Raw genomic sequence first — 13502 nt, 5'->3', positions numbered from 1 at the left:
AGACACTCGCAGGGTTAACAGTGACTCGGAGCCAATGTGCAAGTATTCAGGCGATCAGTCAAATTGTATTTATTAAGCAATCGCCGTGTGCCGAGCTCTGTACTAAGCACCTGGGAGACAAGATAACGGAGTTGGCGGACACGTTCTCTGCCCGCCGTGCGATTAATCTAGAGGGGGAGACAGACAATAATATAAATGAATCATGGCTACGTCTATAGGTGCTGTGCGGTTGAGGGAGGGTGAATGACGGGTACAAATCCAAATTCAAGGGTGACACAGAAGAGAGTGGGAGAGGAGGAAATGAGAGCTTAGTCGGGGAAGGCCTCTTGGAGATGTGCTTTTAATAGTGCTTTGAAGATGGGGAGAATGATCGTCTGTCAGATGTGAAGAGGGAGGGTGTTCCTGGCCGAAGGCAAGATGTAGGCGAGATCCTGGCAGTGAGATAGAAGAGATCAAGGTACAGTGAGTAGGTTGGCATTGGAGGAGCGAAGTTTGCGTGCCGGGTTGTAGTAGGAAATCGGGGAGGTAAGGTAGGAAGGGGCAAGGGGACGGAGTGTTTTAAAAGTCAACGGTGACGAGTTTCTGTTTGACGCAGAGGTGGATGGGCAACCACTGGAGGGTCTCGAGGAGTGGGGACACGTGGCCGGAACGTTTTTTAGGAAAATGATCTGGACGGCAGAGTGAAGTATGGGGTGGAATGGGGAGAGCCGGGAGACAGGTAAGTCAGCTGGAAGCAATCACTTAGTGGCATTTATTGAGTACTCACTGTATGCAGAGCGCTGTACTAACGGCCTAGGAGAATAAAATACAACAGAATCAGCAGACACGTGCCCATCCGAGCTTACAGTTTAGAGATCAAGATGGGATAGGAAAAGTGCTTGGATTAATGTGGCAGTTTGGATGGAGAGGAAAGAGCGGATTTTAGTGATGTTGCGAAGGTTGAACTGATTGGATTGGGTGACATGTTGAATACGTGGGTCGAATGAGAGAGGCGAGTTAGGGATGAGGCCAAGTTACAGACTTACGAGTCAGGGAAGATGGTGGTGAGATGGACAAGTCACCGGGAGGACAAGGTTCGGGTGGGAATCCTTACGGACACGTTGATTTTTAGGTGTCGGCGGGACATCCGAGTAGAGATGTCCTGAAGGCCAGAGGAAATGAGAGACTGCAGAGAAGGAGAGAAATCCAGGCTGGAGAGCTAGATTTGGGAATCATCCATATAGGTATGGCAGTTGAAGCCACGGGAGCGAAGGAGTTGTCCAAAGGAGGGGTTGTGGACGAGGACCCGGAACCTTGAAGGACTCCCAAAGTTAGGGAGACGCTAATTATTGGGGACCCAAATGGAGGTATTAAGACCTATTCACTGACCGCAGGGGACAATAAGTTGAGCAGCAACCTGACACCTGCCAAGATGGAAATAACATTTGAAGTGACTTAAATTAGAGCAACGATTCCTTAAAAAAGTTGGATAGGGGCAAGAATAAGAAGTACACTCAGGTTCAAAAATTAAAACGGCACAAGGCGGGGGAAATCTACATAGGCACATGAAGTAGAAAGACCTGTTATAGTATATGGCTCAAGATTATTTTTGGATCAATGAAGTGTTGTATATATCAGGATCAATCAATCAATCAGTCGTATTTTTCGAGCACTTACTGCGCAGAGCGGTGCATACGTAAGGATTGCTTCTTGCTGAGCTCTGCAACTGCAAAGCTGATTCATTTTTCCATTTCTGTCGCTTGGCATCTCTAAGTCCTCCAAGTCTCTGCTCGAAGAAAGTCACCCCATTTCTGATTGTTCTAAGCCCTTGGGAGAGTACACGTTCGCTGTCCATAAGGAATTTAAAGAGTCTACAGGAGGAGCCAGATATTAAATTAAATATTAAATCAGATTAAATTAGATATTAAATTAGATTAAACATTCAATATTAGATTAAATTAGATATTCGATTAGATATTAGATATATTCCCTAATAGATATTAGAGAAGCGGCGTGGCTCAGTGGAAAGAGCCCGGGCTTGGGAGTCAGAGGTCCTGGGTTCTAATCCCGGCTCTGCCACTTGTCAGCTGTGTGACTGTGGGCAAGCCACTTGACTTCTCTGTGCCTCAGTTACCTCATCTGTAAAATGGGGATTAACTGTGAGCCTCACGGGGGACAACCTGATGACCCTGTATCTAGCTCGGCGCTTAGAACAGTGCTCTGCGCCTAGTAAGCGCTTAACAAATATCAACATTATTATTATCATTAAAATTAATTAAGAATATGCTCATAAGTGCCGTAGGGTTGAGGGTGGGCTTAATGTAAAGGGTACAGATCCAAACGCGAGGGCGTCATAGAAGAGATCGTAAAAGGAAATGAGGGTTCAGTTGGGCAAGGCCCTTTGGAGGAGATGTGTTTTTAATTAGCCATCGAAGGTGGGGAGAGTGATGGTCTGTTGTATATAATTATGGTTCTTACTATGTGCCAAGCACTGTTTGAAGCGCTGGTGCAGATGCAAGTAAATCAGATTGGAGGCAGTCCCTGTCCCCCATGGAGCTCACACTCTTGATCCCCAAATTACAGACGAGCTAACTGAGGCCCAGGGAAGTGAAGTGACTAGACCGTGGTCTCACAGCACACGTGTGGAGAAGCAGCGTGGCTCAGTGGAAAGAGCTCGGGCTTGGGAGTCAGAGGTCATGGGTTCGGATCCCGGCTCCGCCACCTGTCAGCTGTGCGACTGTGGGCAAGTCACTGAACTTCTCTGTGCCTCAGTTACCTCATCTGTAAAATGGGCATTAAGATCGTGAGTCTCACATGGGCCAACCTGATGACCCTGTATCTCCCCCAGCGCTTAGAACAGTGCTCTGCACATAGTAAGCGCTTAACAAATACCAACATTATTATGCGGCGGAACCAGAATTAGAACCCAGGTCCTCCCGACTCCCAGACCTAAGCTCTAGCCACTAAGCTACACTGCTCCTATGCAGGAGGACGGAATTCCAGGCCAGACGAAGGACACGGGCAAGGGGTTGGCCTCATGAACTTTTAGACTGTGAGTCCCATGTGGGACAGGACTAAGAATGCTTCACGCATAGTAAGCGCTTAACAGATACCATAAAAATAATATAATAGTAATGAACCAAAGAGCTGCAAATTAATTATACAGAATGGCCCGAGATAAACAAGAGAAGGGATCGTGTCTACTTAGTCTGTTGCACTGAACTCTCCCACTTAGCACAGTGCTCTGCACACAGTAAATGTTCCAAAAATACCGTCGATAGATCGACCGATTGATAAGATCTGAATCCAAGCCAATTTTTTCCCTCGTTGGGTCGAATTTGGAGTCAGGTTGCTGTACGGCCATAAATCGGGACCGGTAAGAGCCATCCTGTATTTAAAACCACCAGAAGGAGCCGTGGAATTAAGAACTCCATCAAAGATCCGATTGAAAGTTCGGGGTCATCCCTAGTAGGCTTGGCTGAACCACGGTGATATCATCGAAACAGGCAGTCGTGGGGTATCTGCTTTCCGTGATTCTGTTTGTCACAACCTTATTTGTTTCTCTTGTCCCAGTGGATTAGCTTTCCATGATTTCACGGAAACCGCGTGGAAAAGCATCGTGGCCTAGTGGATAGAGCATAGGCCTGCGAGTCAGAAGGAACTGGGTTCTAATTCCTGCTCCGCCACTTGTCTGCTGTGTGACCTCGGGCAAAAAAAAAAAAAAGATGGTATTTGCTAAGCGCTTACTATGTGCAAAGCACTCTTCTAAGCGCTGGGCGGGAGGGGGATACAAGGTAATCAGGTTGTCCCTTGTGGGACTCACAGTCTCAATCCCCTTTTTACAGATGAGGTAACCGAGGCACAGAGAAGTTAGGTGACTTGTCCAGAGTCACACAGCTGACAAGTGGCAGAGCCGGGATTAGAACCCATGACATCTGACTCCCAGGCCCGGGCTCTTTCCGCTGAGCCACGCTGCTTGTCACAGGTCCCTTAACTTCTGTGTGCCTCAGTTATCTCATCTGAAAATGGGGATTAAGACTCTGAGCCCCATGTGGGACAGGAACCGGGGTCCACGTGATTATCTTTTATTTACCCTAGAGCTTAGAACGTAGTAAGTGCTTAACCGATACCATCACCGTTATTGTTATGATGATCGTTTTCACCCTTTATGAAATCAATGGGCCCTGTCCACTCATTTTCCAATTCTTGGCTACCGCAGACTCTTCCCGTAGCCTAATGGCAGTTGGTAAAATAACCGAAATTAAGAAACCACACCCAAAAGAACATATGCATCGAAAAGAATTTTTAACTAAGACCGTAAACATCTCAGATGGAAGGCTATGCAGTTTATTGTACTCTCCCAAACCTTTAGTACAGTGCTCTGCCCACAGTAAGTGCTCAATAAATACCATCGATGGATTGAATGTTGGTTCGAAATGGCTAAGATGTGTGATGCAAATATAGAAAGATCTATTAGGAAACCGTACAGTGCCTGGTAGCCTAAAGTAGACTATCCTAAGAGTAAAGTCCAATGGCAGATAGCAAAATGAGAAACGTTGGTTTTTATAAATTACTAGTACTCCCACCTCAAATCTGCTAAACCTCCCCCTCCCCCCTTTCAGTGTCACCCTGAAAAACCTCCTCCAGGCCGCATTCCCAGACTAATCCCCTCTTCCTTGATCCAATCAGCCTCCCTCCCTCGGCAAATATCGGTACATCGGTCTATAATAATCACTCTATTTGTCAAGCGCTTACTATGTGCCAAGCACTGTTCTAAGCTCTGGGGTAGATACGAGGTCATCAGTTTAGACACAGCCCCTGTCCCGCATGGGGCTCACAGACTAGGTAGGAGGGAGTGGGATTTAATCTCTTTACAGATGAAGTAACTGAGGTCCAAGGTCCAAGGTCACGCGTCAGACAGGTAGCGGAGCCGAGATTAGAACCCAGGTCCTCTGACTCCCAGGCCTGTGTTCTTTTCACGAGACCGCACTGCTTACTATACTTTTTTTTTAACATTCATTTGAACCTAGGTTTTCGTTTTGCTTCCACAGATTTCATCCTCTCTGTCTCTGCCTGTCTGCCCCACTTTAGATTAGGCTGTAAATTCCTCAAGGACAAGGAATATTTCTTCTAGTTCTGTTGAATGCTCTTATGGACCTAATCTCATGGTCTGCAAGCAATAGATGCTATAAAAACTGATGAGGATGAAATCGTACACATCACCTTGGTCATCTCTGAATGTATTCATTGGCTTGGCATTAATGATTATGAATTGTATTATAAAATGACAGTGCTAGATGCTGATAGCTGGATAGAAGAAAAAATAACAATAATAATAATAATTATGGCATTGGTTAAGGCCTTACTACGCGCCAGGTTCTGTGCTTTGATACAAGCAAATCCGGTTGGACGCGGTCCCTTGTCCCACCCAGGGCTCACGCTCTTCACCCCCATTTTACAGATGAGGTAACCGAAGCCCAGAGAAGGGAAGTGGCTTGCCCAAGGCCACAAACAGCAGACGAGTGGCGGAGCCGGGACTAGAACCCATGACCTTCTGACTCCCGGGCTCGGGCTTTAGCCACTTGATGTCTCACCTGGAAAATTAAATCCACAGCCCAAGGTCCGCGGAGATCTGATGGAGTCGCTGGATTCTGCTCCCTGGGCGGCGAATTCGTCGGATCCAGTCACCCAAGGTTAGACAGAGTAGAAAAGCTGACGTTCTTTGTATCTCTACGGCCACGAGGCCTAGATTTACCGCAGACTCCGCATCTGACATCTAGAGCCATTTATTCCCTGAACGCCGCTCACGTGCCCTAATTTCTAAACGGTAGACGAGACGACAGATGAGATCCCAGTGAGTCTACCTCATTTACCTCGTCTGTAAAATGGGGATTAACTGTGAGCCTCACCTGGGCCAACCTGATCACCCTGTGTCTACCCCAGCGCTTAGAACAGTGCTCTGCACATAGTAAGCGTTTAACAAACACCAACATTATTATCTGCGTTTAAGCAACGCGCGTCGTGTCACCCCTTCTCAGACGGTAACGGGAAGAGAGCGGATGACATAGCGAAAAGCTGGGTCTGGAGAAGGAGGACAGAATAAACATTTTGAAAGCCCACCTTCAGTCAGCACGGTGTAGCCGTGGGCAGCTGGGAAACAACAGCAGAAAGCTGCATTTTGGCATTCGACCGTTAGAAATGGGGTGACTTCCTTCGGGCAGGGAGTTTGAGGATTCAGAGAGGCCGAGAGACAGAAACGGAGACGGTTATCAGCTTTAGAGTAGGCCCCGCGAGAGGCAATGTTCAGGTACACACTGCGTGGAAGGAATAATTGGTCACAGATCGATTTATCAGCCACAAAAGCACCCTGGGACCAAATTCCACAATCAATAGCATCATCCTTGAACTCCAAAGCACAGAAATAAATACAACCCACATTCTCCCAAAATTGCAAAAAATACTGTTATTCTTGCATCATAAACATTAATTACCCTCACATGTAAATTGTTTTGGGCCAAGCTTCCCTACATTAGAAAGAAAAATAGGAAGGTCAAGAGATCACCTGTGGTTTCGGTTACTTCCTCGAGATTTATGTAATTTGCGACTCACTCGTTTCACATGGCTAGGAATAAGCGCTGTTCACTTCCCGACTCCCCGGGTACAGTTTAAAAATAGCCAAGAATGGTGTTTCTTTGTTTAATGAGATATGAAAGTTGAATACGTTGGACGGTCGTGTTACATTAGTGAAAGTAGACTGACGCGAAGCAGTCCTTCCGGTATGGGGTTGGTTCGTGCGCTGTGATAGACTCTTAAATGGTTTTTGAAAGCTTTTCTAGATCTTTCCCAAACCCGATATTAAATCATGAGTATATGGAGGAAAAGCAACCATCTCCCGCCCATTCCAAAGCTCCCAAACTCACACCCACGTCAGCACTTTAAATGGAGCCGGACGGCATTCGGTTTGAGGGAATCGTGATTTCTCCTTGGCTCCGAAAACGGTGTTTTCCTATTCATTTTTTTTCTCTTGGTCTGTATTTCATTATATTACATTGACTGCGTTCTGTCCCGTAGCTGCATTGTCTATTTTGCAATCACAGGGAAACTATTAAGGTATAGACCCACAGAGTAACCTGGTTCTTATAAATAAATCCGTAGAGCGTCTCCATGCCAGATTTCTAATTGCCATTAGGACTCTTAAAAATCGGAATGACAACGCCCTATTATTTGGTAATAGTGATGCAACAAAACACTCCAGCGTCTCCGGGTAAGGCAGAGGCCTTCCACGGGTCGTTATTATAAGTAACTTCCGAGTGTCAGGAAGTAGGAGAGGGAAGCAAAAAGCATATTCAAAAATGAGGTAAGGATAAGGTAGCTTGGGGAATCTATTCTGATTTAATAATCCAAAGAGTATAAATATGATGCAGCCATGCACGGGTTTTCCAGTTATCACTGGGCCATGCTTGAAGGATAGTGAAATTTCCTTCAAATAAGGCGTACAAGAGAGCTGGCAAAAACATTCTTAAGAAAAGCATTCATTTTGAAGGAACTTTTTAAAACAACATTTTTTCAAGAAACCTTTTTCCCAGCGAAAGAATTGAAACAAGCATGGTCCACTTCCAAGGCCTAATAGCTCAATTGAGCTTTGAAGAAGAGTTGAATTAGCCCCGTTTTATGGATTTCGATGCTAGCAATCTTTTTTTTTTTATGGTATTTCTTAAGCGCTTACTGTGAGCCAGGCACTGAACTAAGAAACGGGGTCGATACAAGCTAATCAGGTTGGACACGGTCCACGTTTCACAGAGGGCTCATAGTCTCAATCTGCTTTATACAGATGTGGTAACTGAGGCGCAAAGAAGTGAAGTGACTCGCTCAAGGTCACACAGCAGACGAGCGGTGGAACTGGTTTTAGAACCCAGGACCAGAGTGGATAGAGCTCGGGCCCGGAAGTCAGAAGGTTCTAATCCTGACTCCGCCACTCATCTGCTGTGTGGCCCTGGGCAAGTCACTTCACTTCTCTGGGCCTCAGTCGCCTCAGCTGTAAAATGGGGATTAAGACTGTGAGACAACCTGACTCCCTTGTATCTACCCCAGCGCTTAGGACAGTGCTTGGCACGTAGTAAGCGCTTAACAAATACCAACATTATTATTATCAGTATCCGTTAGGCCACGCTGCTTCTCATATTCAGCCTCACCCGATGTCCCCAGCCTTCAGATTATGATATCTCCGTGAGAGGAAGAAGAAACTGGGAGGGTCTTCTGATATTTTTATGCTTGTTCTGGAAAGATGAGCCGCAGCTTTGGGTTGGAAGTCCAGTCCGATCCCGCGGAACCATTGCCAATTCGAGATGCGAAGGACGAGCAAATTGATAAGTCGGGAAGAAGGATGGACATATCTCAGTCTAGACACTTCGTGGCCGGGGGAGGTCGTATTCATTCATTCAGAAGTATTGATCGAGCGCTTACCATGTGCAGAGCACTGTACTAAGCGCTTGGAATATACAATTTGGCAGCAGATAGAGACGATCCCTAGCAGCGTGCTCAGTGGAAAGAGCACGGGATTGGGAGTCGGAGGTCATGGGTTCGAATCCCCGCTCTGCCACTTGTCAGCTGTGGGACCGTGGGCAAGTCGCTTAACTTCTCTCTGCCTCAGTTCCCTCATCTTTAAAATGGGGATGAAGACTGGGAGCCTCATGTGGGACAACCTAATTACCCTGTATACCCCAGCGCTTAGAACAGTGCTCTGCACAGAGTAAGCGCTGAATAAATACCAACAAAAGCAAACAAACAAAAATCCCTGCCCAATGACGGGCTCACGGTCTGATCGGTTGTTAGACAAGTCGTACCTTGTCAGGCCGGCGAAACAGCTGGAAATTCCTGACTAGTGTGGCTGGACACGTTGTCATTGTGTTATTAAGAGCGACGTGTTGGGTTTTTTTCTAGCCCCAGGGGAAATGTTTGGGTTTTTTTCCAAAAGCTGAGCGGAAATTCCAAATCCAATCTCAGATTGTTTAGAGGTGGACTTCTAAGGAGAAGAGCTGGGATTAAAATAATTAGCCAGTAGAGCGTAAGCCCCTTCTGGACTGTGAGCCCGCTGTGGGCAGGGATTGCCTCTGTTGGTTGCTGAATTGTACTTCCCAAGCGCGTCGTACAGTGCCCTGCACACTGTAAGCGCTCAATAAATACCATTGAATGAATGAATGACTGGAAGGGAAAGGGTGTTTTGCTCCTGCAAAACTCTCCCGAGCTTTTAGCACAGTGCACTTAATCGTGACTCAGTGGTTTTCAGAGCACTAATGAGTATTCCTGGAACGGTTAGTTGAAATACGCACACTATTGTCCAGAAATCAATTAATCACTCAACGGTGTTTACTGAGAGCTTAGTGGTTGCAAAGCACTGTGCTAACCGCTTAGGAGAGAACTTCGAGACCGTAAGCTCGTTGTGGGCAGGGAACGTAGCTACCAAAGCTGTTATTCTGTACTCTCCCAAATGCTTAGCCCGGCGCTCGGCGCACGGTAAGTGCTTAATAAATGCCTCCGATCAAGACTCCTAGTCTTAATCCCCATTTTGCAGATGAGGGAACTGAAGCTCAGAGAAGTTAAGGGACTTGCCCAAGGTCACACAGCAGCCAAGTGTGAGAGCCAGGATTAGAACACAGGACCTCTGACCCTCAGGCCCGTGCTCTTTCCACTGGGCTGCACCGGTTCTTCTTTGATCGGCTCCACCCTGGGAACGGTCTAGCCGGGGGCTGGGATCGACGACGGGTATGGCGGACTAGTAGGGATTGAACTGAAGGAACGTTTGGGAAGCAGCGTGGCCTAACGGAAAAAGTACGGGCCTGGGCGTCAGAGGACCCGAGTTCTAATCCGACCACTTGTCTCCTGGCCGACCTCGAGAAAGTCACTCAACTTCTCTGTGTTTGTTTCCTCATCCGGAAAATGAGGCTTCCCTTCCTGTTCTCCCTCCTACTTAGATTGTGAGCCCCTTTTGGGGCAGGGACTGTGTCCAACTTGGTATATCCTGTATCTCTCCCAGTGCTCAGTACAGTGCTTGGCACATAGTAAACACTTGACAAATACTATTGTAATAATTGTGACATTTGCTATTCGCTTGCTACATGCCCGGGACTGAACTAACCACACAGTTTATCATTGTTATTAAAAACCAGCATTAATATCTTCTCCTGTACCAAAAAATATGTTTTTGCACGAAAAAATAAATATCCCCCCAAATTCCATGTAGTCTCTCTTCTAGGAAACAGGGATACTGTATTGAGAAGCAGCGTGGCTTAGTAGAAAAAGTTTGGGGTTGGGAGTCAGAGGTGGTGGGTTCTAATCCCGCCTCTGCCACTTGTCAGCTGTGTGACCTTGGGCAAGTCACTTAACTTCTCTATGCCTCAGTGACCTCATCTGGAAAATGGGGATGAAGACCGTGAGCCCCACATATCTTGTATGTACCCCAGTGCTTAGAACAGTGCTTGGCACATAGTAAGCACTTAAATACCGACATTATTATTATTATTAGAAAAGTAGACTTCTGTGTCCACTTACCGTAGTGCTGTTCTAGCCAAGTAGCTTCGTCGGTTTTGCAGTTTTATTCCCCAATTCAAATGAGACGTTTCCACGCCAATCTGTTTAAGGACGTGTTGGTTTCAAGGAAGGAGAAGGAAACCTCTCACGCTTTTCATCCAATCCCTCCGGCACCCCGTAGGCTCAGTCCGTACGCTGAGCTCATGGGTTTGAAGATTTTGTATTCCGGGCCAGGACTCCAAACTCTTGCCCAGACATTTCTCAGGCCCTTTCCTCGGCCCCTCAGAGAACAGGTACCAGTAAACTCTGACGCACGCTCCAGTAAATTGCAGGCGGAGCATGGAGCTCTTGATTCGTGTGACTTTTTCATAATAATAATAAAGATAATAATGTTGGTATTTGTTAAGCGCTTACTATGTGCAGAGCACTGTTCTAAGTGCTGGGGTAGATACAGGTTAATCAGGTTATCCCACGTGAGGCTCACAGTCTTCATCCCCATTTTACAGATGAGGGAACTGAGGCCCAGAAAATAATGTTGGTATTTGTTAAGCGCTTACTATGTGCCGAGCACTGTTCTAAGCGCTGGGGTAGACACAGGGGAATCAGGTTGTCCCACGTGGGGCTCACAGTCTTCATCCCCATTTTACAGATGAGGTAACTGAGGCACCGAAAAGTTAAGTGACTTGCCCAAAGTCACACAGCTGACAAGTGATAGAGCTGGGGTTCGAACCCATGACCTCTGACTTGCCCACAGTCACACAGCTGACAAGTGGCAGAGCGGGGATTCGAACCCATGACCTCTGACTCCCAAGCCCAGGCTCTTTCCACTGAGCCACGCTCCTTCTCTGCCCCAGAGCTTAGTACAGTGCCCGGTATACAGTAACCACTTAACCAATACCATAATCATTATTATTTGTTAGCCTGCTACAAGAAATTTTCATCGATTGCTTTATTTCCTATTAACTCACACTTCTTTTTAAGTCTCTGGACACAATTATTGTCATTAATTTCCAGTAAGGATTCCCTGATTTTAATAACTCTTATCGTGACTAACAGTTTCACCCACCCTAGTCCATGTTTTAGAGAAAGTGCCCCACTGTGAAGTTTGAAAAGGAAATGATCCTGCTCTTCAAGTCGGTGTCTCTAAAACTACGCCCATTTGCTCACTTAATTGGCTCCCACTTGATTATTTCACAGCAAAAATTCAGCTCTCAGTTGTTCCACTAAATCCTTAAAGGCTAAGCAAATTATTTTCAGCATTCATTCATTCAGTCCTACTTACTGAGCACTTATTACGTGCAGAGCACTGTACTGAGCGGTTGGAAAGTTCAATACAGCAAATAAAGAGAGACAATCCCTGCCCACAACGGGCTCACGGTCTAGAGAGGGGGAGACAGACATCGACGCAAGTAAATGGCATCGGTATAAATGAATAGAGTTATAGATATGTGCATATGTACGTAAGTGCTGTGAGGCGGGGAGAAGGGAGAAGAGCGAAGGGAGTGAGTCAGGGTGAGGCAGAAGGAAGCGAGAGCTGAGGAAAAGTGGGGCTTAGTCTGGGAAGGCCTCCTGGAGGAGGCGCATCTTCATTAGGGCTTTGAAGGAGGGGAGAGTGGTTGTCCGGCGAATTTGAGGAGGGAGGATGTTCCAGACCAGAGGAAGGACGTGGGCCAGGGGTCGACGGCGGGACGGGCGGGAACGAGGCCCAGTGAGGAGGGGAGCGGCGGCAGAGGAGCGGGGTGTGCGGGCCGGGCTGAAGAAAGAGAGAAGGGAGGTGAGGTAGGAGGGGGCAAGGGGATGGACGGCTTTAAAGCCAATAATGAGAGATTTGTGTTCGATATGGGGGTCGGGGTGACACGCCCTGAACGTTCCTGTGGAGGGATAATCCCGGCAGTGGAGTGAAGTATGGACTGAAGTGGGGAGAGGCAGAAGGTTGGAGGTCAGAAAGGAGGCTGATGCAGTCATCTAGGCGGGATAGGATGAGTGATTTCTTTCTCACTCTTATTTTATGGTTTGCGATAAGATCATGGTGTAGATTTTAGAACATGTTACTGCCGTCTTAATTAATGTCTACTGATCTATCAGTGGTATTTATTGAGCGCTTACTGTGTGCAGAGCACTATACTGAGTTACTGGGAAAGTACAATACGACAGAGATGGTAGACACGTCCCCTGCTTACAAGGAGCTCACACAGTAAGCACTCAATAAATACAATCGATCGATCGATTACAGTCTAGAGAGGGAGGTTTATTCTAAGTCATTTATCTCCTTCTGCCCCCTGCTCCTATTCGATGAAATGGAACCCAAATACATTTTTCTGAATTTCCAAATTAAAATTTTCCAATTCCGAAGGAGACAGCTGGTCAGACTGCTGCTGAAGTCAACCCCACGGGGGTTCTAATGTGCATTCCGAACTAGCACGTTTCGGCGAAGGGGCTCACGTGATTATCTTTTCTCCAATCTCAGTTTTCCTTTATTTCCTCAGAACGGGATCTCTCTCAGCAGGAAGCCCTCTGAGACCGGTGACCTGGAAGCAGCTCTGCTAGTAAGTGTCGGTAGGACACCGGATAACAGTGAGACTTTCAGAGAGAAAAACATGGTATTTATTTTCACTGTCCTCAGTAATAAGTGTGTGTTAAGACTAAAGCTTCCCGCGTAATCAACAATCCCTTCTGAAATGATGTTGTCGCCAGGGACGCCTGGTCCTCCCCATTTTCACGGGGCAGATTACCCAGTCTGACAAAGTCGGGATAATGATAATTGTGTTTTTGCTAGGTGCTTACTATGTTCCAGGCACTGTACTAAGCACTGGGGTGGATACAAGCAAATCGGGTTGGACACGGTCCCGGTCCCCCAACGGGGCTCACTGTCTTAATCCGCATTTTACGGATGAGGTAACTGAGGCCCAGAGAAGTGAAGCCACTTGCCCAAGGTCACACAGCAGACAGGTGGCAGAGCCGGGATTAGAACCATGACCTTTTGACTCCCGGGCCTG

At 46.9% G+C, this 13502-nt stretch overlaps 1 long non-coding RNA gene across 1 annotated transcript; it reads left to right on the top strand.

Annotated features, from left to right (window-relative positions):
- Positions 1-7270: 7270 nt before the first annotated feature.
- LOC114815452 lies at positions 7271-13096 on the top strand. Its single transcript, XR_003763227.1, has 2 exons — positions 7271-7336; positions 12993-13096. It is a non-coding gene; the product is annotated as an uncharacterized LOC114815452 (long non-coding RNA).
- The last annotated feature ends 406 nt before the right edge of the window (positions 13097-13502 follow it).

This window comes from Ornithorhynchus anatinus, chromosome 12, assembly GCF_004115215.2.
Source record: "Ornithorhynchus anatinus isolate Pmale09 chromosome 12, mOrnAna1.pri.v4, whole genome shotgun sequence".
Classification (NCBI taxonomy): domain Eukaryota; kingdom Metazoa; phylum Chordata; class Mammalia; order Monotremata; family Ornithorhynchidae; genus Ornithorhynchus; species Ornithorhynchus anatinus.
This window is presented reverse-complemented; position numbering and strand designations above follow the sequence as displayed.